Genomic DNA, 23,445 nt, shown 5'->3' on the forward strand with positions numbered 1-23,445 from the left:
TATCCCCAAGCACTTAAAGGTGAAGTTAACAAGCAAATTGAAAAACTCCTAAATGATGGAATCATCAGACCTTCGAAATCCCCATACAATGCACCAGTGTGGATTGTTCCAAAAAAACTGGATGCTGCCAATGAAAAAAAATATAGACTTGTCGTAGACTACAGAAAATTGAACACTCAAACAATAAGCGATAAATATCCTATTCCGGATCCATCTACTGTTTTAGCCAATCTAGGTTCAAATAAATATTTCACAACTCTTGACTTAGCGTCAGGATTTCATCAAGTACCTATGTCGGAAAATGATATCGAAAAAACTGCATTTTCAATAAACAACGGAAAATATGAATTGATACGCATGCCATTTGGTTTAAAAAATGCCCCTTCAATATTCCAACGCGTCATGGACGACACTTTAAGGGAACACATCGGAAAAATTTGTCACATATACATCGATGACATAATCATTTTTAGCAAAACAGTTGAAGAACATCTGCAAAATTTAAGAATTGTTCTAGAAACTCTGAGAGCCGCTAATTTCAAATACAACCGGATAAATCTGAATTTCTAAGACAGAAGTTGAATTCTCCTCGGATTCATAGTCTCAAGTGAAGGACTTAAACCAAATATAAAAAAGATTGAAGCCATAAAAAATTCCCAGAACCACAAAACCTTAAAGAACTAAGAAGATTCTTAGGAATGTCAGGTTACTACCGCAGGTTTATTAAAAACTATGCACAACTGGCAAACCCATCACAAAACTCCTAAGAGGGGAGGATGGCCATCGCCAAATTTCCAAACACGAATCAAAAAATTTCCCTATTAAATTTGATCAAACCGCAAAAAAACGCCATTTCAAACCCTTAAAGACATAATATCTTCTAATGATGTTTTAGCTTTTCCAGATTTCCAGAAGCCATTCGAACTAACAACAGACGCATCGGAAAAAGCACTAGGAGCTGTGCTTTCACAAAAATGTCACGACGGTGATAGACCCGATAACCTTCATTTCTCGTACTCTTTCCAAAACAGAGGAAAAATTATGCAACCAACGAAAAGGAAATGCTTTGCCATCGTTTGGCACTACAAACATTGAGAAATTTCATAATACGGAGCTACAATTAATATTTCATACAGATCATCAACCATTAACATTTGCTTTATCTCCGCAGAAACAACAACGCAAAACTGAAAAGATGGAAATCTTTCATGGAGGAACACGATTACCAATTATTCTACAAACCCGGAAGATCAAACGTTTGTAGCAGATGCACTTTCCCGTATACAACTAAACTCATTAACGCCAACTCAGCACTCAGCTGACGAAGACGATCATTCTTATATACCTTCAACAGAAGCACCAATTAATGTATTCCACAACCAACTAGTATTTAAAATTGGAACTAATTCTTCATACCAATTAATTACCCTTTCCCAAAATTCAGAAGACATATTTTTATTGAACCAACATTTACTTCTGATTTTATCAAGGATAAATTCAAAAAATTAATCAATCCAAATGTTAATTAATGGAATTCACACAGATGAACAAACAATGGGAATTATCCAAGAAGTTTATAAAACTCTCTACAATCCAAAAACAATCAAAGCTAGATTTTCCCAAAGACAAGTACAAGACCTATGCGATGAAGAAACACAAATTGAAGAAATCAAGAATATTCATAATTTTGCTCACAGAAATGCTAAGGAAAACTCATTGCAATTTATAAAAAAATTCTACTTTCCCGGAATGAGAAAAAGTATTCAAAACATTGTAAAAAATTGTGAGATATGTAAAACAGAAAAATACGAGAGAAAACCCCAAGAATTTATACCAGTAAAAACACCAATACCGACATATCCTGGAGAAAATTATCCATATTGACATATTTGCTTATAACGCAAACTTTTTATTTATCTCATCTATAGATAAATTTTCAAAATACGTTAAAATACGACCGATAAAATCGAAATCAATCGCTGATATAAAGGAAGTTTTACTACAACTCCTATATGACTGGACTTACCAGCTCAAATTGTAATAGACAACGAATGTACGTTTGTCTCAAACGTTATCGAACAATCAATACTAAACCTAGGAACAAAAATATTTAAAACTCCAGTTAATCGTTCAGAAACGAATGGACAAATAGAACGTTGCCATTCAACAATTAGAGAAATCGCTAGATGCACAAAAAAACTCAATCCAGAGATGAGCATTATAACATTAGTTACAACAAGCTGTTTATAAGTATAATCACAGCATACATTCATTCATAAAGGATACACCACGAAATGTGTATGTAGGAGAAATATCAAACGATCCGCTAGAGAGATCAAGAATAAGAGAAAAAACAAATGAAAGAATACTACAGATATTCAAAAAGAATGAAGAAAAAATCAAAGATGAAAAATATAAGGATTACGTAGAAAACGAATATGCATTCGAAAAGAAAAAGACGAATAACAAACGCGAAAGTCGTTTTAATGCAGTAAAAGTAAAGGAGAATCATCCAACATATATTATCGATTCAACAATCGAAAAATACATAAAGTAAACTTAAGAAAGTAATGAAAAAATATTAATACTTTTTCAAAATTGTTTTAACTATCGTTACAGAATACTTACGATCCTGTTGATCAAACTAATTTTCGCAGACATAAACATATATGATTTTAAATAACAATCCATTAGCCATAATACCGATAGGTAAAGCTAAGATTCAAATTGGATACGTAAGAACAATACATCCAATAGATTTAACTGATATAAACGAGACAATAGAGAAAACATTACAAGATAGTCCAAATGGAAATTCTACTGAATCTATCGAAAATTTGATCAGCATAAAAGCTAGCATGCTAAAGGACACTTTTGCGAAAATCAAACCATTTGTGAAAAGACAAAAACGATGGGACACGATAGGAAAAATTTGGAAATGGATCGCTGGAACTCCAGATGCAAACGACCTACATGTCATAAACTCCACAATGAACTCCCTGATAGCAGAAAGCAACAAACAAATAATAATCAACCAAGGCTTCAACGACAGGTTGAAACAAATAACTGATGTCGCTAACCAAGTCGTAAATATCGAAAACGAACGCTATGAGTCACACCAAGTGGAAATTCGGAAACTTATTCTACTTTCCAACATAAATATGCTACAAGAAAAAATTGGATGTCATAGAAGACGCTATACTGTTAGCTAAAAACGGTATTCCGAGCAGTAAGCTACTATCCCTTGAGGATCTGACATCAATAGAACAGTTTCTTGAGAAGAATAACATTAAATACAACACACCGGAAGAATTGCTAAGGCAATCAACTGCCCAAGTAGCAGTAAATGAATCTCATATACTATACATGCTAAAGTTCCCCAAACTATCTTCAAAAATCTACGAGTACGAATACATTGACTCGATAATACAACACGATGCACGTATAATCGTCACACAAAACTTTATATTACAAAATCAAACCCACGTATATTCCATGACAGAGAAGTGCCAACAACAAGAAGATGTTTATATATGTCCGCAAATCGGCATACAACAACCCACAACATGCATTCAACAAATTGTGAGAAGAGAAGATTCACAATGTGACTACGAAAAGATTTATAGTCGAGGCTTCATAAAAAGAATCAAAGACGACACAATACTAATCAACGACGCAATAGCAGAAATCGCATCAAACTGCAGCAAAATGAACCAAGTACTGAACGGTTCCTACGTCATACAATTCGAAAATTGTAACATTATCATTAATGGAGAAATTTATTCAAACGACGAAGTCACCATTCCTGGTAAACCATTCAAATCAACAGCAGGAATCAACATCGATAAGGGTGAAATCGAACATAAACCGCCTCTCCAACTCGTACAAAAACTCACCATAGAACATAGAGAAAAACTAAAAAGTATTAACTTGCAGAATGATTCTCTAAGATGGAAAATTAATGTATTCGGAGGAACTTTTGCATTCATATGCCTATGCGCATTTATAATCTGTTTATTCTTCCACTTCAAGAGAACGACGATAAAAGTAAACATGACTCAAGCGAAACGACCAGAAACGTTCGTTAGCAGACCAACTTCATTCCACGCAGCAACGAGACTTTGAGGGCAAAGTCATTTAAGAGGGGAGGAGTTAAGACGACAGCGCAGTAAGGAGTTAGCACAACCCGCAACACCGAGCATCAAGCGAGCGCAATATAACATAAATATCAACATCCGAGCCGAGAGCACATTTTCTGCAACGCAGCATAAAATGTGTCACCAACCATCGTCGATCGAATCATGCTCGAATCATGATCGCTGCCAGAAGTAAACATCGATCGCCATCGGATGACGCAGCTATAAAACATCGCAGCCCGCTCAATCATCGGTTCTTTCCTGCATTCTCCAGACACCGAGACGGACCGGCGTGGAAACCCGTACCGAGTAGGATCGCATCCCGCGTTCACGAGTTTAAATAAGAGTTGTTAATAAAATAGAAATAACTTTTTAAAAACTCTAAACCCGTGAGTGCGTTATTAACTTTAATCCATAGAGAATGATAAAAACTATGTACGCAAATCTCCTGACACTAACCGTGTAACGAATAGCAATACGGCCAGGCCGTTCTTTATGAATAAAAAAAAAAAAAAAAAAACCGTGTAACGAAATCAGTAAGACCCACTCATCATACCTATAGCCGTGGAGACAAAATATTATATAGAAATCATCAAGAAGATATAGTTAGGTGGATCCCCGCGATAGTATTAGAGAAAATAAGTCCTAGCACTTACTTCATTAATTTACATTGGAATGTTAGAATGGTGCATACCAATCAGATTCGTGCTACTCAGCTCTCAGGTGAATTTCACCCTACTTTGCATATAACTATATCAATGAACCCTATCGCCAACCAAATTAACCACCAGTCGATAAATATATCGATCGATATAAAGACTATCATGGCGGGATGGTATCGCGACGCAACAAATTTGTCAACCCGTAAAACGATGGTAACAACTGTCATGGCCGTCATACAAATCGTGAGGAAAAAGTCGAGCAGTGGTTAAAAAAGTCGTTAATTTGCATCGCGAACGACACAGTTTGGCTTTACCGATCGATATATTTATCTACTGCCACGAAGCAGTTGATAAACGGTACGGAGTCGGATTTGAGAGCTTACGTTGGATTAAGGAAAAAAAAATTGTACTATTTATGTGCTATGTCAAAATTTTCTAGTAAATTTAACGATTTTATTGGGTCGTAAAAGGAAAAAAAAATGCTGAAAATTATATTTATCATGATTTTTGCCGAGAATTTCAATGAATTTCGAATTTTGAATAAATCTAAACAATCAACATGTAATGTAATAATATTGAAATCTTAAAATCATGAACACTTATAAAAATAGGCAACGGCTGTTCATCCAACAAGGATTAGAACACAACACGCATAATTTAAGTTGCTGGCAAGCTACCAGTAACGTAATGACCAACGGAACACTCAATCTCCTAATACCGGGCCACGCGCGCACACCGACATACGACACGCGCTCTGCGACACCCTTCGGAAGGCTCTTCATCAAAGTTCAGTGTGCGCTTCTCCGGGAACTAGAGCCAGTAACCACCTGACTAGCCATACTGTAAACCACTGCCCGTCTTCAGGGTGTACACCTCCTAGCATCCTTCCACGTATCAATGCAATCGATGGTCACTTCCACCACACATGTTTTCACTTACGTTTTATCTGGTAATTCAAAATGCCTGGCAACAAATGCCCCTTCGGTATGCTGCAAGATTTGTATGATCATCATCACCATCATCCGTTAAAAATAATGCATTAAACATTTTTAACCAAACTTTTCCCACTAGCAATAACAATCTTGTGTTGCTATTTGTAAACAAACCAGAGATTTGACAGCCAATTTGACAGATAGCGTAACTACTCGATCAGTATTTATATCGATCGTTATCTTTTTATCGACTCGTGAGCGGTAGGCGTTCGCGATGCCAATTCGAGTAGATAAATTTATTGGTCGATATAACCAAACCAGTGGTTTATTTTTATCGACTGGCTTCGCGATAGATGTCAATGACTGATACTGCGACAGGAAATAATGAAACAAGAGTACCAACCGGAAGAGAAAAAATGCATTCAAAAAGAAAAAGTAGTGAATCATCCTCGCCAAAACTACGCAGATCAAAGAGGATAAAAGCTAGGCAAATGAAAGAATAACCAGAACATTAGGAATGAATTAAATCTCATTTAAAGTTGGGAGGAGTTTTATATGCAGAACTATTACTAGCAATAGTAGCCCTGGTAGTAACAACAACACACGCACTTACCGATAATTTGTGTCACTCCAGCAGTGCTTGAAGAATCGAGCACTAATCGCACACTTCATTTTACTCTTAGAGCCACTCTGAACCAGTAAACACACACACTCCAAAGTATATATCATGCACTATTTGCACCTGCCTGGATATGCGAGCAGTTTAGAGCAGTATTTTTAAGCTACTAAACAATTCCAATAACAAAGCATCACTCGCGAACGCTTTGATTAATTCAAACAGCGCTCGAAAAAAATCGAGCACTTCTCGCGAACTAAAATCCACTCATAAAAACGCTGTGACGAATAATCTTACACCAAAGTATACGCCAGGTATACTTTTGGCTAAAGCATCCATATACGAGAAGTAGTCGAGCAGTTGTCGAGCACCTGCAACATGTCCCAGCAAACCCTCCCAGCCAACAACAGCTATTCCGAACACACTTCTGATTGCAGAAAAGCTGCTTGCAATTTGAACAGTTTTATTTTTGTCGCTTGGGTACTGGCGATTTTTGTCCGATGGGAATCCGTTTTTGCTTTTGTCAAAATTCGGACGCCGGAAAGCCGACAGCCTACAAATTTCCATACATTTCCGAATTTCCAACGTTTTTCCGACGGAAGCGGATTGCACGCTCGGTTCACATCACTACAATTCAAACCGCACTCAATTCGATCCATAAATGAGCAAGTTATTTACACTTTTGCATTAAACGCGGTATATCCGCCACGTGGTGGTGCTGTCACACTTCTGCCACCTCCGTTTGTTCACTTATTTAGCCTACTTAAGACGTTTTTCACTGCGGTTTTTTGGGTTCGATCAATTGACTGCACACTACCACACCGGAAAGGATCGCTTCCGGACCTATCCGTGCGAAATTGGCCGCAAAAACACACACCCGACACTGCATCACCTCTACCACCCCACCATTGATGCACTTTTTGGACCACGTAGCTTTCGCACTAATTGGCCGATTTTTACCCCGCTTTCGGCTTGCGCAACAATTTGGCCACCTTATCGACCGTTTTCACTCACTTCCAAACCCGAGAAATTGGGGATTTCCCGAGAAATTATGTGCCAATCAGCCTTGACGGCTATTGTTGTTGTTTGTGTGGCCTACACGCGCGACATTCCGTCCTAAAAGCAGCGGAAATCCACAGTTTCTTCACTGAAACCACTTTATTGACCATTTATCACTTAACTGAAACACAAACCGCTCTCCGATCGGTTCACTTTCACAGGGAAAACTGTGTCCATTTGAGTCTGCTTACCGCACCATGTGCTGGAACAATGGGCCACTTTGAAACACATTTTTTCACCGATTTTGGAGCCATTTTTACTTTTGTACAGTAAAACTTGCCATTTTACCTCCATTGTGCACAATATCTGGTGGATCGAGCACAATTTTACACCCTTTTTTAACCAAATAAAAACGTAGCGCACTTTGCACAGAGTGCCACGCGCACCGGATGACAGCTCGACACTGCTACAGTGACATTACACTGCCCAGGCACAACCAAGGTGTATGTATTTAGAACAAGGTTTATGTATTTCGAACAAGGTGTATGTATTTAGAAGGTGAATTTTGGTCCATTTGACAGAGCACCATTTTCCAAGTTATCTGTTCCCCCTGCTTTCGTAAATGTTTTGGTAAATATATTCGTTAACGAAATTTCCTCGAAAAAATTTACGAAATTCCAAATTATTTCGAGGATTCTTTGCTTATGTTTGGATTCTGTTTGTTTACACTTTCAATGAACCTTGCTCATAAAATGAACCGGAACCATGTTCATTGAATGTAAACCGCTGATGGCGGACGGTTATCACAACGGATTTACATCCACGGAAGGCTTTCGGAAGGAATTATGGCGTATTTTTAGGAGACGGATGGGTTCTGTTCGGTCCGAACTGGAAGAGAACGCGCGAAAGAATGGCTTTATTCTCACTGACAGTTTGCCTTGCCCAGGTCGCAAAGGGCTATTCGTATGTACACAATGGGTAACATTCATTCGGACGTTACAACTCGGCTATCCTGAACATAAATTACCCTACATTTACCATCCGGTGGGCTCAGCCCAACATCTTATTTGACTAGCTGCGAGAACCCCATCGTAGGGTAACTGTGTGAGTTAACATCCTTCTACTTCGGGTACCACGTATGTATCTGTTATATACTGTACTATTACTAGCAATAGTAGCCTTAGTAGTAGTAAGCGCTCCACCTTGATCACACATACATCTTAGGTAGCATTAGTATAAAAGCCCTCGTCAAAATGATTATACCGTTCTTTCTCCGTTATATGTAATAAAGTAAAGAATCAACACACCGTAACTACCCGCAATCATAACATAATTTTGGCGACGAGGATTAAAAAGGATAAACGCGGAACGGAACTTTTGCTTTTGTGTAAATCGTGTGGAGTTAATCGATAGTAAAGCAGTAAATCCGTCGATTTGTCGGTAAATCTCGTGTCGGAGATGAGTGTCGGTAGTGTAGTGCTGGTGTGTACGGCAACAAAGGATGCCCAACGAGGAAGAACAAAACCGTCCACGTCAGGCATGATGAAAGTAAATGTGGCTATGTCTATGTTCGGCCACATGGAACCGTTTGTGATCGGGGAGAATTTCGACGAGTATGTTAGTCGCCTGCAACAATTCTTCATCGTTATTGATGTGGAAGAAACCAAGAAAGTGCCAATGTTAGTGACAATGGCTGGACCGTCACTTTATTCGATAGCCAATCGAATATGTTCGCCAGAGGATCCGTGTTCAAAACCGTGTAAGAACCAGATCGAGCTGCTGAAGCAGCATTTAGCGCCAAAGGTCAACGTAATGGCCGAACGCTGCAAGTACCACAAGTGCGAACAAGCAGCAAACCAGACAATAACGGAGTTCATCATCGAGCTAAAAGCGTTATCACAATCGTGTGATTTCGGCACGTTTTTGTCGCAAGCGCTACGAGATCGATTCGTCGCAGGATTGCAAAACTCCGGGTTGCGAACCAAGCTCCTAGCAGAAGGTGATCTCACGTTGGAAAAAGCTTGTGAGATTGGAAGAAGTTGCAGGATGTTGGAAGTTGGAAGATGCAAGGACCAGCAAAATTGGCAGCGTTCATTCAAGCAACGCACATCGTGGAAGTCGTCGGATCGAACGCCAGTAAGAAATAGCAAGCATTTGTCTACGCGTTCTTTACCAGCAAGGCATCGAGATAATAAATGCTTTCGTTGTGGCAGAAATCATAACAAAGAGATCATTCCCTGTCCTGCCAAACAATGGAAGTGTTACGCATGCGGTAACATTGGTCTTGTGGGACGACAAGAGTGTTCCAAACGGTATCAGGGCAAACTATTCGTCCGGTAGGAGAGCTACCAGTAAGCGCAAAAAACAGGTATGAAGATTTCGTTTCGCTATACATTTTTGTTCTGGAACCGGAGAAAAAGAAGATGCTTACACCGCTCCTCGGTCGCTCGAGCTTAGATGTCCTTACACCAGAATGGAGAAAATTGGTAAGTCTGAATTACTCGTCTCTTAGTGCTATTCACCACAGTCTAAAGTCTGAAATTGAACACCAATACCCATACGTATTATCTGGGGATGCCAATCAGGTAATAGAAGGTTTTACAGCAAATATTTTTCTTAAACGAGGTGCTGTACCAATTTTTCATAAACCATACACGGTACCGCTCAAATTTCGCGAAAATCTAGAAGAAGAAATAAATCGCATGGTGAAAAAGGGAATTATAGTCCCTGTTCGTTCGATTGAGGACATCTAAGCAAATTTATCGATTTTCAATTTTTTTTTGTAAAACCGATTTAACGGGAGCCTTTCTCCAAGTACGATTGTCACGCACAACTCTAGAGTTACGTATCATAAATACCCACCGTGGATGATGCAGGTATACAAGAATGCCATTTGGGATAAGTTCGGCGCCCTCAGTATTTCAGTCTATTATAGATCAAATTTTGCTCGGAACAAAATCTATTCCGTATTAGATGATATCCTTATTGGTGGCAGTACGCTACATGAATGCAAGGAAAATTTATTCCATGTATTGGATTAATTAAATAAGCATAAAGTGCAAATATATTGGGCCCGATCGCGATTTTTTGAAACAGAAATTGAACATCTCGGTTTCATGCTCACATCTGACGGAATTCGTCCATGTCAAGCTAAAGTGGAAGCAATCTGTCTTGCTCCAGCGCCTAAAGATATAGGTCAATTACAGTCGTTCTTAGGTCTTTTGAACTACTTCCACAAATTTTAGCCAAATCTGTCGTTGGAATTACATCCGTTATATAAACTGTTAAGGAGAGAAAGTAGATTCTCGTGGTCAGTCGAGTGTGAAAACGCATTTAAAAAGTGTAAAGAATTGTTGATCTCCAATGATGTATTAGAGCCGTATGATCCACAAAAGCCACTAATACTAACTACGGATGCCAGTCCGTATGGAGTTGGTGCTATTTTATCTCCTTAGTGGGACAAGTGGAGAAGCCTGTGTATTTTGCGTCATCAACACTCACACACGCACAACGAAATTACGGGCAAATACATAAAGAAGCAGTAGCAGTTGTATTTGGAATAAAAAAAATTCACATGTATTTGTATGGTACGAGTTTTACTCTCGTTACCGATAGTTCTGCGTTAAAACAAATGTTTAAACCACACAAGAGTTCTTCTGCTGTGGCAATTTCATGATTGCACAGATGGGCTGTAATTTTGTCTAATTACTCCAATAGCGTAGTACATAGGCCTGGTAAATGTATTAGTAATGCCGATGCGTTATCTCGTTTACCGTTGCCAACTGAAAACCGGATTGAGCACATATCAGTTGCTGAAAGTAAAGTACAGGGATTTATAGGTATCGAAGAGATAAAAGAGGAGCAGCACAAAGACGCTGTGATCGTTGAACTGCTCAAAGTGACACAAACCGGTTGGCCTAAAGAAGTAGTGGAAGAAGTTAAGCAATATGCAATGACCAGACACAAATGCGAAATAGAAAATGATTGTCTTTATTTTGAGGATCGTGTAGTGGTACCCAAGGCCCTTCAGCGCCGTGTGCTGGAGAAACTACATGAAAATCATGATCGGGTAATCAGAATGAAAATGATCGGACGATCATATTTTTGGTGGAAAGGGTTTGATAAAGATATTGTGAATTTTTTAAAGTCGTGCCCCATGTGTCAAAAAACCGCAAAACGTACCAAGGGAAATAGCTACGTCTAGATGGCCTCTAGCCACATTTGGATTTATTTCATTTGGATGGAAATACCTTTCTGATAATAGTGGATGCCTATTCAAAATTAATAGATGTGAAAATAATACGAATAACGTGTACGGAGAGTGTATTGGAACGATTGGAAAAAATGTATACTTATTTTGGGTTGCCTTCTGAAGTGTGTTCGGATAATGATCCACCTTTCAACTCATCTGGGTTTATACATGCGTGTAATTCAAATAATATAAAAGTATTTAAATCTCCTCCTTATCACCCTCAATCCAACGGACTAGCGGAGAGGGGGGTACAGACGATCAAGAATGTGTTGAGAAAGTATCTGATAGATGAGCGATTAAAACCAATACCACTTCAGAAAAAGATTACCAAGATTCTGTTTACTAATCGTAATACTCCATCTACGTCCACTGGCAAAACTCCATCTTCATTATTGTTTAACTATGTGCTTCGCACATTACTAAATAAGAGCTATCCAGTTAAGTTATCCATAGAGAATGATAAAAACTATGTACGCAAATCTCCTGACACTAACCGTGTAACGAATAGCAATACGGCCAGGCCGTTCTTTATGAATAAAAAAAAAAAAAAAAACCGTGTAACGAAATCAGTAAGACCCACTCATCATACCTATAGCCGTGGAGACAAAATATTATATAGAAATCATCAAGAAGATATAGTTAGGTGGATCCCCGCGATAGTATTAGAGAAAATAAGTCCTAGCACTTACTTCATTAATTTACATTGGAATGTTAGAATGGTGCATACCAATCAGATTCGTGCTACTCAGCTCTCAGGTGAATTTCACCCTACTTTGCATATAACTATATCAATGACTGATACTGCGACAGGAAATAATGAAACAAGAGTACCAACCGGAAGAGAAAAAATGCATTCAAAAAGAAAAAGTAGTGAATCATCCTCGCCAAAACTACGCAGATCAAAGAGGATAAAAGCTAGGCAAATGAAAGAATAACCAGAACATTAGGAATGAATTAAATCTCATTTAAAGTTGGGAGGAGTTTTATATGCTGAACTATTACTAGCAATAGTAGCCCTGGTAGTAACAACAACACACGCACTTACCGATAATTTGTGTCACTCCAGCAGTGCTTGAAGAATCGAGCACTAATCGCACACTTCATTTTACTCTTAGAGCCACTCTGAACCAGTAAACACACACACTCCAAAGTATATATCATGCACTATTTGCACCTGCCTGGATATGCGAGCAGTTTAGAGCAGTATTTTTAAGCTACTAAACAATTCCAATAACAAAGCATCACTCGCGAACGCTTTGATTAATTCAAACAGCGCTCGAAAAAAATCGAGCACTTCTCGCGAACTAAAATCCACTCATAAAAACGCTGTGACGAATAATCTTACACCAAAGTATACGCCAGGTATACTTTTGGCTAAAGCATCCATATACGAGAAGTAGTCGAGCAGTTGTCGAGCACCTGCAACATGTCCCAGCAAACCCTCCCAGCCAACAACAGCTATTCCGAACACACTTCTGATTGCAGAAAAGCTGCTTGCAATTTGAGCAGTTTTATTTTTTGTCGCTTGGGTACTGGCGATTTTTGTCCGATGGGAATCCGTTTTTGCTTTTGTCAAAATTCGGACGCCGGAAAGCCGACAGCCTACAAATTTCCATACATTTCCGAATTTCCAACGTTTTTCCGACGGAAGCGGATTGCACGCTCGGTTCACATCACTACAATTCAAACCGCACTCAATTCGATCCATAAATGAGCAAGTTATTTACACTTTTGCATTAAACGCGGTATATCCGCCACGTGGTGGTGCTGTCACACTTCTGCCACCTCCGTTTGTTCACTTATTTAGCCTACTTAAGACGTTTTTCACTGCGGTTTTTTGGGTTCGATCAATTGATTGCACACTACCACACCGGAAAGGATCGCTTCCGGACCTATCCGTGCGAAATTGGCCGCAAAAACACACACCCGACACTGCATCACCTCTACCACCCCACCATTGATGCACTTTTTGGACCACGTAGCTTTCGCACTAATTGGCCGATTTTTACCCCGCTTTCGGCTTGCGCAACAATTTGGCCACCTTATCGACCGTTTTCACTCACTTCCAAACCCGAGAAATTGGGGATTTCCCGAGAAATTGTGTGCCAATCAGCCTTGACGGCTATTGTTGTTGTTTGTGTGGCCTACACGCGCGACATTCCGTCCTAAAAGCAGCGGAAATCCACAGTTTCTTCACTGAAACCACTTTATTGACCATTTATCACTTAACTGAAACACAAACCGCTCTCCGATCGGTTCACTTTCACAGGGAAAACTGTGTCCATTTGAGTCTGCTTACCGCACCATGTGCTGGAACAATGGGCCACTTTGAAACACATTTTTTCACCGATTTTGGAGCCATTTTTACTTTTGTACAGTAAAACTTGCCATTTTACCTCCATTGTGCACAATATCTGGTGGATCGAGCACAATTTTACACCCTTTTTTAACCAAATAAAAACGTAGCGCACTTTGCACAGAGTGCCACGCGCACCGGATGACAGCTCGACACTGCTACAGTGACATTACACTGCCCAGGCACAACCAAGGTGTATGTATTTAGAACAAGGTTTATGTATTTCGAACAAGGTGTATGTATTTAGAAGGTGAATTTTGGTCCATTTGACAGAGCACCATTTTCCAAGTTATCTGTTCCCCCTGCTTTCGTAAATGTTTTGGTAAATATATTCGTTAACGAAATTTCCTCGAAAAAATTTACGAAATTCCAAATTATTTCGAGGATTCTTTGCTTATGTTTGGATTCTGTTTGTTTACACTTTCAATGAACCTTGCTCATAAAATGAACCGGAACCATGTTCATTGAATGTAAACCGCTGATGGCGGACGGTTATCACAACGGATTTACATCCACGGAAGGCTTTCGGAAGGAATTATGGCGTATTTTTAGGAGACGGATGGGTTCTGTTCGGTCCGAACTGGAAGAGAACGCGCGAAAGAATGGCTTTATTCTCACTGACAGTTTGCCTTGCCCAGGTCGCAAAGGGCTATTCGTATGTACACAATGGGTAACATTCATTCGGACGTTACAACTCGGCTATCCTGAACATAAATTACCCTACATTTACCATCCGGTGGGCTCAGCCCAACATCTTATTTGACTAGCTGCGAGAACCCCATCGTAGGGTAACTGTGTGAGTTAACATCCTTCTACTTCGGGTACCACGTATGTATCTGTTATATACTGTACTATTACTAGCAATAGTAGCCTTAGTAGTAGTAAGCGCTCCACCTTGATCACACATACATCTTAGGTAGCATTAGTATAAAAGCCCTCGTCAAAATGATTATACCGTTCTTTCTCCGTTATATGTAATAAAGTAAAGAATCAACACACCGTAACTACCCGCAATCATAACATAATTTTGGCGACGAGGATTAAAAAGGATAAACGCGGAACGGAACTTTTGCTTTTGTGTAAATCGTGTGGAGTTAATCGATAGTAAAGCAGTAAATCCGTCGATTTGTCGGTAAATCTCGTGTCGGAGATGAGTGTCGGTAGTGTAGTGCTGGTGTGTACGGCAACAAAGGATGCCCAACGAGGAAGAACAAAACCGTCCACGTCAGGCATGATGAAAGTAAATGTGGCTATGTCTATGTTCGGCCACATGGAACCGTTTGTGATCGGGGAGAATTTCGACGAGTATGTTAGTCGCCTGCAACAATTCTTCATCGTTATTGATGTGGAAGAAACCAAGAAAGTGCCAATGTTAGTGACAATGGCTGGACCGTCACTTTATTCGATAGCCAATCGAATATGTTCGCCAGAGGATCCGTGTTCAAAACCGTGTAAGAACCAGATCGAGCTGCTGAAGCAGCATTTAGCGCCAAAGGTCAACGTAATGGCCGAACGCTGCAAGTACCACAAGTGCGAACAAGCAGCAAACCAGACAATAACGGAGTTCATCATCGAGCTAAAAGCGTTATCACAATCGTGTGATTTCGGCACGTTTTTGTCGCAAGCGCTACGAGATCGATTCGTCGCAGGATTGCAAAACTCCGGGTTGCGAACCAAGCTCCTAGCAGAAGGTGATCTCACGTTGGAAAAAGCTTGTGAGATTGGAAGAAGTTGCAGGATGTTGGAAGTTGGAAGATGCAAGGACCAGCAAAATTGGCAGCGTTCATTCAAGCAACGCACATCGTGGAAGTCGTCGGATCGAACGCCAGTAAGAAATAGCAAGCATTTGTCTACGCGTTCTTTACCAGCAAGGCATCGAGATAATAAATGCTTTCGTTGTGGCAGAAATCATAACAAAGAGATCATTCCCTGTCCTGCCAAACAATGGAAGTGTTACGCATGCGGTAACATTGGTCTTGTGGGACGACAAGAGTGTTCCAAACGGTATCAGGGCAAACTATTCGTCCGGTAGGAGAGCTACCAGTAAGCGCAAAAAACAGGTATGAAGATTTCGTTTCGCTATACATTTTTGTTCTGGAACCGGAGAAAAAGAAGATGCTTACACCGCTCCTCGGTCGCTCGAGCTTAGATGTCCTTACACCAGAATGGAGAAAATTGGTAAGTCTGAATTACTCGTCTCTTAGTGCTATTCACCACAGTCTAAAGTCTGAAATTGAACACCAATACCCATACGTATTATCTGGGGATGCCAATCAGGTAATAGAAGGTTTTACAGCAAATATTTTTCTTAAACGAGGTGCTGTACCAATTTTTCATAAACCATACACGGTACCGCTCAAATTTCGCGAAAATCTAGAAGAAGAAATAAATCGCATGGTGAAAAAGGGAATTATAGTCCCTGTTCGTTCGATTGAGGACATCTAAGCAAATTTATCGATTTTCAATTTTTTTTTTGTAAAACCGATTTAACGGGAGCCTTTCTCCAAGTACGATTGTCACGCACAACTCTAGAGTTACGTATCATAAATACCCACCGTGGATGATGCAGGTATACAAGAATGCCATTTGGGATAAGTTCGGCGCCCTCAGTATTTCAGTCTATTATAGATCAAATTTTGCTCGGAACAAAATCTATTCCGTATTAGATGATATCCTTATTGGTGGCAGTACGCTACATGAATGCAAGGAAAATTTATTCCATGTATTGGATTAATTAAATAAGCATAAAGTGCAAATATATTGGGCCCGATCGCGATTTTTTGAAACAGAAATTGAACATCTCGGTTTCATGCTCACATCTGACGGAATTCGTCCATGTCAAGCTAAAGTGGAAGCAATCTGTCTTGCTCCAGCGCCTAAAGATATAGGTCAATTACAGTCGTTCTTAGGTCTTTTGAACTACTTCCACAAATTTTAGCCAAATCTGTCGTTGGAATTACATCCGTTATATAAACTGTTAAGGAGAGAAAGTAGATTCTCGTGGTCAGTCGAGTGTGAAAACGCATTTAAAAAGTGTAAAGAATTGTTGATCTCCAATGATGTATTAGAGCCGTATGATCCACAAAAGCCACTAATACTAACTACGGATGCCAGTCCGTATGGAGTTGGTGCTATTTTATCTCCTTAGTGGGACAAGTGGAGAAGCCTGTGTATTTTGCGTCATCAACACTCACACACGCACAACGAAATTACGGGCAAATACATAAAGAAGCAGTAGCAGTTGTATTTGGAATAAAAAAAATTCACATGTATTTGTATGGTACGAGTTTTACTCTCGTTACCGATAGTTCTGCGTTAAAACAAATGTTTAAACCACACAAGAGTTCTTCTGCTGTGGCAATTTCATGATTGCACAGATGGGCTGTAATTTTGTCTAATTACTCCAATAGCGTAGTACATAGGCCTGGTAAATGTATTAGTAATGCCGATGCGTTATCTCGTTTACCGTTGCCAACTGAAAACCGGATTGAGCACATATCAGTTGCTGAAAGTAAAGTACAGGGATTTATAGGTATCGAAGAGATAAAAGAGGAGCAGCACAAAGACGCTGTGATCGTTGAACTGCTCAAAGTGACACAAACCGGTTGGCCTAAAGAAGTAGTGGAAGAAGTTAAGCAATATGCAATGACCAGACACAAATGCGAAATAGAAAATGATTGTCTTTATTTTGAGGATCGTGTAGTGGTACCCAAGGCCCTTCAGCGCCGTGTGCTGGAGAAACTACATGAAAATCATGATCGGGTAATCAGAATGAAAATGATCGGACGATCATATTTTTGGTGGAAAGGGTTTGATAAAGATATTGTGAATTTTTTAAAGTCGTGCCCCATGTGTCAAAAAACCGCAAAACGTACCAAGGGAAATAGCTACGTCTAGATGGCCTCTAGCCACATTTGGATTTATTTCATTTTGATGGAAATACCTTTCTGATAATAGTGGATGCCTATTCAAAATTAATAGATGTGAAAATAATACGAATAACGTGTACGGAGAGTGTATTGGAACGATTGGAAAAAATGTATACTTATTTTGGGTTGCCTTCTGAAGTGTGTTCGGATAATGATCCACCTTTCAACTCATCTGGGTTTATACATGCGTGTAATTCAAATAATATAAAAGTATTTAAATCTCCTCCTTATCACCCTCAATCCAACGGACTAGCGGAGAGGGGGGTACAGACGATCAAGAATGTGTTGAGAAAGTATCTGATAGATGAGCGATTAAAACCAATACCACTTCAGAAAAAGATTACCAAGATTCTGTTTACTAATCGTAATACTCCATCTACGTCCACTGGCAAAACTCCATCTTCATTATTGTTTAACTATGTGCTTCGCACATTACTAAATAAGAGCTATCCAGTTAAGTTATCCATAGAGAATGATAAAAACTATGTACGCAAATCTCCTGACACTAACCGTGTAACGAATAGCAATACGGCCAGGCCGTTCTTTATGAATAAAAAAAAAAAAAAAAAAAACCGTGTAACGAAATCAGTAAGACCCACTCATCATACCTATAGCCGTGGAGACAAAATATTATATAGAAATCATCAAGAAGATATAGTTAGGTGGATCCCCGCGATAGTATTAGAGAAAATAAGTCCTAGCACTTACTTCATTAATTTACATTGGAATGTTAGAATGGTGCATACCAATCAGATTCGTGCTGCTCAGCTCTCAGGTGAATTTCACCCTACTTTGCATATAACTATATCAATGACTGATACTGCGACAGGAAATAATGAAACAAGAGTACCAACCGGAAGAGAAAAAATGCATTCAAAAAGAAAAAGTAGTGAATCATCCTCGCCAAAACTACGCAGATCAAAGAGGATAAAAGCTAGGCAAATGAAAGAATAACCAGAACATTAGGAATGAATTAAATCTCATTTAAAGTTGGGAGGAGTTTTATATGCTGAACTATTACTAGCAATAGTAGCCCTGGTAGTAACAACAACACACGCACTTACCGATAATTTGTGTCACTCCAGCAGTGCTTGAAGAATCGAGCACTAATCGCACACTTCATTTTACTCTTAGAGCCACTCTGAACCAGTAAACACACACACTCCAAAGTATATATCATGCACTATTTGCACCTGCCTGGATATGCGAGCAGTTTAGAGCAGTATTTTTAAGCTACTAAACAATTCCAATAACAAAGCATCACTCGCGAACGCTTTGATTAATTCAAACAGCGCTCGAAAAAAATCGAGCACTTCTCGCGAACTAAAATCCACTCATAAAAACGCTGTGACGAATAATCTTACACCAAAGTATACGCCAGGTATACTTTTGGCTAAAGCATCCATATTCGAGAAGTAGTCGAGCAGTTGTCGAGCACCTGCAACATGTCCCAGCAAACCCTCCCAGCCAACAACAGCTATTCCGAACACACTTCTGATTGCAGAAAAGCTGCTTGCAATTTGAGCAGTTTTATTTTTTGTCGCTTGGGTACTGGCGATTTTTGTCCGATGGGAATCCGTTTTTGCTTTTGTCAAAATTCGGACGCCGGAAAGCCGACAGCCTACAAATTTCCATACATTTCCGAATTTCCAACGTTTTTCCGACGGAAGCGGATTGCACGCTCGGTTCACATCACTACAATTCAAACCGCACTCAATTCGATCCATAAATGAGCAAGTTATTTACACTTTTGCATTAAACGCGGTATATCCGCCACGTGGTGGTGCTGTCACACTTCTGCCACCTCCGTTTGTTCACTTATTTAGCCTACTTAAGACGTTTTTCACTGCGGTTTTTTGGGTTCGATCAATTGATTGCACACTACCACACCGGAAAGGATCGCTTCCGGACCTATCCGTGCGAAATTGGCCGCAAAAACACACACCCGACACTGCATCACCTCTACCACCCCACCATTGATGCACTTTTTGGACCACGTAGCTTTCGCACTAATTGGCCGATTTTTACCCCGCTTTCGGCTTGCGCAACAATTTGGCCACCTTATCGACCGTTTTCACTCACTTCCAAACCCGAGAAATTGGGGATTTCCCGAGAAATTGTGTGCCAATCAGCCTTGACGGCTATTGTTGTTGTTTGTGTGGCCTACACGCGCGACATTCCGTCCTAAAAGCAGCGGAAATCCACAGTTTCTTCACTGAAACCACTTTATTGACCATTTATCACTTAACTGAAACACAAACCGCTCTCCGATCGGTTCACTTTCACAGGGAAAACTGTGTCCATTTGAGTCTGCTTACCGCACCATGTGCTGGAACAATGGGCCACTTTGAAACACATTTTTTCACCGATTTTGGAGCCATTTTTACTTTTGTACAGTAAAACTTGCCATTTTACCTCCATTGTGCACAATATCTGGTGGATCGAGCACAATTTTACACCCTTTTTTAACCAAATAAAAACGGAGCGCACTTTGCACAGAGTGCCACGCGCACCGGATGACAGCTCGACACTGCTACAGTGACATTACACTGCCCAGGCACAACCAAGGTGTATGTATTTAGAACAAGGTTTATGTATTTCGAACAAGGTGTATGTATTTAGAAGGTGAATTTTGGTCCATTTGACAGAGCACCATTTTCCAAGTTATCTGTTCCCCCTGCTTTCGTAAATGTTTTGGTAAATATATTCGTTAACGAAATTTCCTCGAAAAAATTTACGAAATTCCAAATTATTTCGAGGATTCTTTGCTTATGTTTGGATTCTGTTTGTTTACACTTTCAATGAACCTTGCTCATAAAATGAACCGGAACCATGTTCATTGAATGTAAACCGCTGATGGCGGACGGTTATCACAACGGATTTACATCCACGGAAGGCTTTCGGAAGGAATTATGGCGTATTTTTAGGAGACGGATGGGTTCTGTTCGGTCCGAACTGGAAGAGAACGCGCGAAAGAATGGCTTTATTCTCACTGACAGTTTGCCTTGCCCAGGTCGCAAAGGGCTATTCGTATGTACACAATGGGTAACATTCATTCGGACGTTACAACTCGGCTATCCTGAACATAAATTACCCTACATTTACCATCCGGTGGGCTCAGCCCAACATCTTATTTGACTAGCTTCGAGAACCCCATCGTAGGGTAACTGTGTGAGTTAACATCCTTCTACTTCGGGTACCACGTATGTATCTGTTATATACTGTACTATTACTAGCAATAGTAGCCTTAGTAGTAGTAAGCGCTCCACCTTGATCACACATACATCTTAGGTAGCATTAGTATAAAAGCCCTCGTCAAAATGATTATACCGTTCTTTCTCCGTTATATGTAATAAAGTAAAGAATCAACACACCGTAACTACCCGCAATCATAACATAATTTTGGCGACGAGGATTAAAAAGGATAAACGCGGAACGGAACTTTTGCTTTTGTGTAAATCGTGTGGAGTTAATCGATAGTAAAGCAGTAAATCCGTCGATTTGTCGGTAAATCTCGTGTCGGAGATGAGTGTCGGTAGTGTAGTGCTGGTGTGTACGGCAACAAAGGATGCCCAACGAGGAAGGAACAAAACCGTCCACGTCAGGCATGATGAAAGTAAATGTGGCTATGTCTATGTTCGGCTACATGGAACCGTTTGTGATCGGGGAGAATTTCGACGAGTATGTTAGTCGCCTGCAACAATTCTTCATCGTTATTGATGTGGAAGAAACCAAGAAAGTGCCAATGTTAGTGACAATGGCTGGACCGTCACTTTATTCGATAGCCAATCGAATATGTTCGCCAGAGGATCCGTGTTCAAAACCGTGTAAGAACCAGATCGAGCTGCTGAAGCAGCATTTAGCGCCAAAGGTCAACGTAATGGCCGAACGCTGCAAGTACCACAAGTGCGAACAAGCAGCAAACCAGACAATAACGGAGTTCATCATCGAGCTAAAAGCGTTATCACAATCGTGTGATTTCGGCACGACGTTTTTGTCGCAAGCGCTACGAGATCGATGCGTCGCAGGATTGCAAAACTCCGGGTTGCGAACCAAGCTCCTAGCAGAAGGTGATCTCACGTTGGAAAAAGCTTGTGAGATTGGAAGAAGTTGCAGGATGTTGGAAGTTGGAAGATGCAAGGACCAGCAAAATTGGCAGCGTTCATTCAAGCAACGCACATCGTGGAAGTCGTCGGATCGAACGCCAGTAAGAAATAGCAAGCGTTTGTCTACGCGTTCTTTACCAGCAAGGCATCGAGATAATAAATGCTTTCGTTGTGGTAGAAATCATAACCCAGAGATCATTCCCTGTCCTGCCAAACAATGGAAGTGTTACGCATGCGGTAACATTGGTCTTGTGGGACGACAAGAGTGTTCCAAACGGTATCAGGGCAAACTATTCGTCCGGTAGGAGAGCTACCAGTAAGCGCAAAAAACAGGTATGAAGATTTCGTTTCGCTATACATGTTTGTTCTGGAACCGGAGAAAAAGAAGATGCTTACACCGCTCCTCGGTCGCTCGAGCTTAGATGTCCTTATACCAGAATGGAGAAAATTGGTAAGTCTGAATTACTCGTCTCTTAGTGCTATTCACCACAGTCTAAAGTCTGAAATTGAACACCAATACCCATACGTATTATCTGGGGATGCCAATCAGGTAATAGAAGGTTTTACAGCAAATATTTTTCTTAAACGAGGTGCTGTACCAATGTTTCATAAACCATACACGGTACCGCTCAAATTTCGCGAAAATCTAGAAGAAGAAATAAATCGCATGGTGAAAAAGGGAATTATAGTCCCTGTTCGTTCGATTGAGGACATCTAAGCAAATTTATCGATTTTCAATTTTTTTTTTTGTAAAACCGATTTAACGGGAGCCTTTCTCCAAGTACGATTGTCACGCACAACTCTAGAGTTACGTATCATAAATACCCACCGTGGATGATGCAGGTATACAAGAATGCCATTTGGGATAAGTTCGGCGCCCTCAGTATTTCAGTCTATTATAGATCAAATTTTGCTCGGAACAAAATCTATTCCGTATTAGATGATATCCTTATTGGTGGCAGTACGCTACATGAATGCAAGGAAAATTTATTCCATGTATTGGATTAATTAAATAAGCATAAAGTGCAAATATATTGGGCCCGATCGCGATTTTTTGAAACAGAAATTGAACATCTCGGTTTCATGCTCACATCTGACGGAATTCGTCCATGTCAAGCTAAAGTGGAAGCAATCTGTCTTGCTCCAGCGCCTAAAGATATAGGTCAATTACAGTCGTTCTTAGGTCTTTTGAACTACTTCCACAAATTTTAGCCAAATCTGTCGTTGGAATTACATCCGTTATATAAACTGTTAAGGAGAGAAAGTAGATTCTCGTGGTCAGTCGAGTGTGAAAACGCATTTAAAAAGTGTAAAGAATTGTTGATCTCCAATGATGTATTAGAGCCGTATGATCCACAAAAGCCACTAATACTAACTACGGATGCCAGTCCGTATGGAGTTGGTGCTATTTTATCTCCTTAGTGGGACAAGTGGAGAAGCCTGTGTATTTTGCGTCA

This window comes from Anopheles stephensi, unplaced genomic scaffold, assembly GCF_013141755.1.
Source record: "Anopheles stephensi strain Indian unplaced genomic scaffold, UCI_ANSTEP_V1.0 ucontig421, whole genome shotgun sequence".
NCBI lineage: Eukaryota > Metazoa > Arthropoda > Insecta > Diptera > Culicidae > Anopheles > Anopheles stephensi.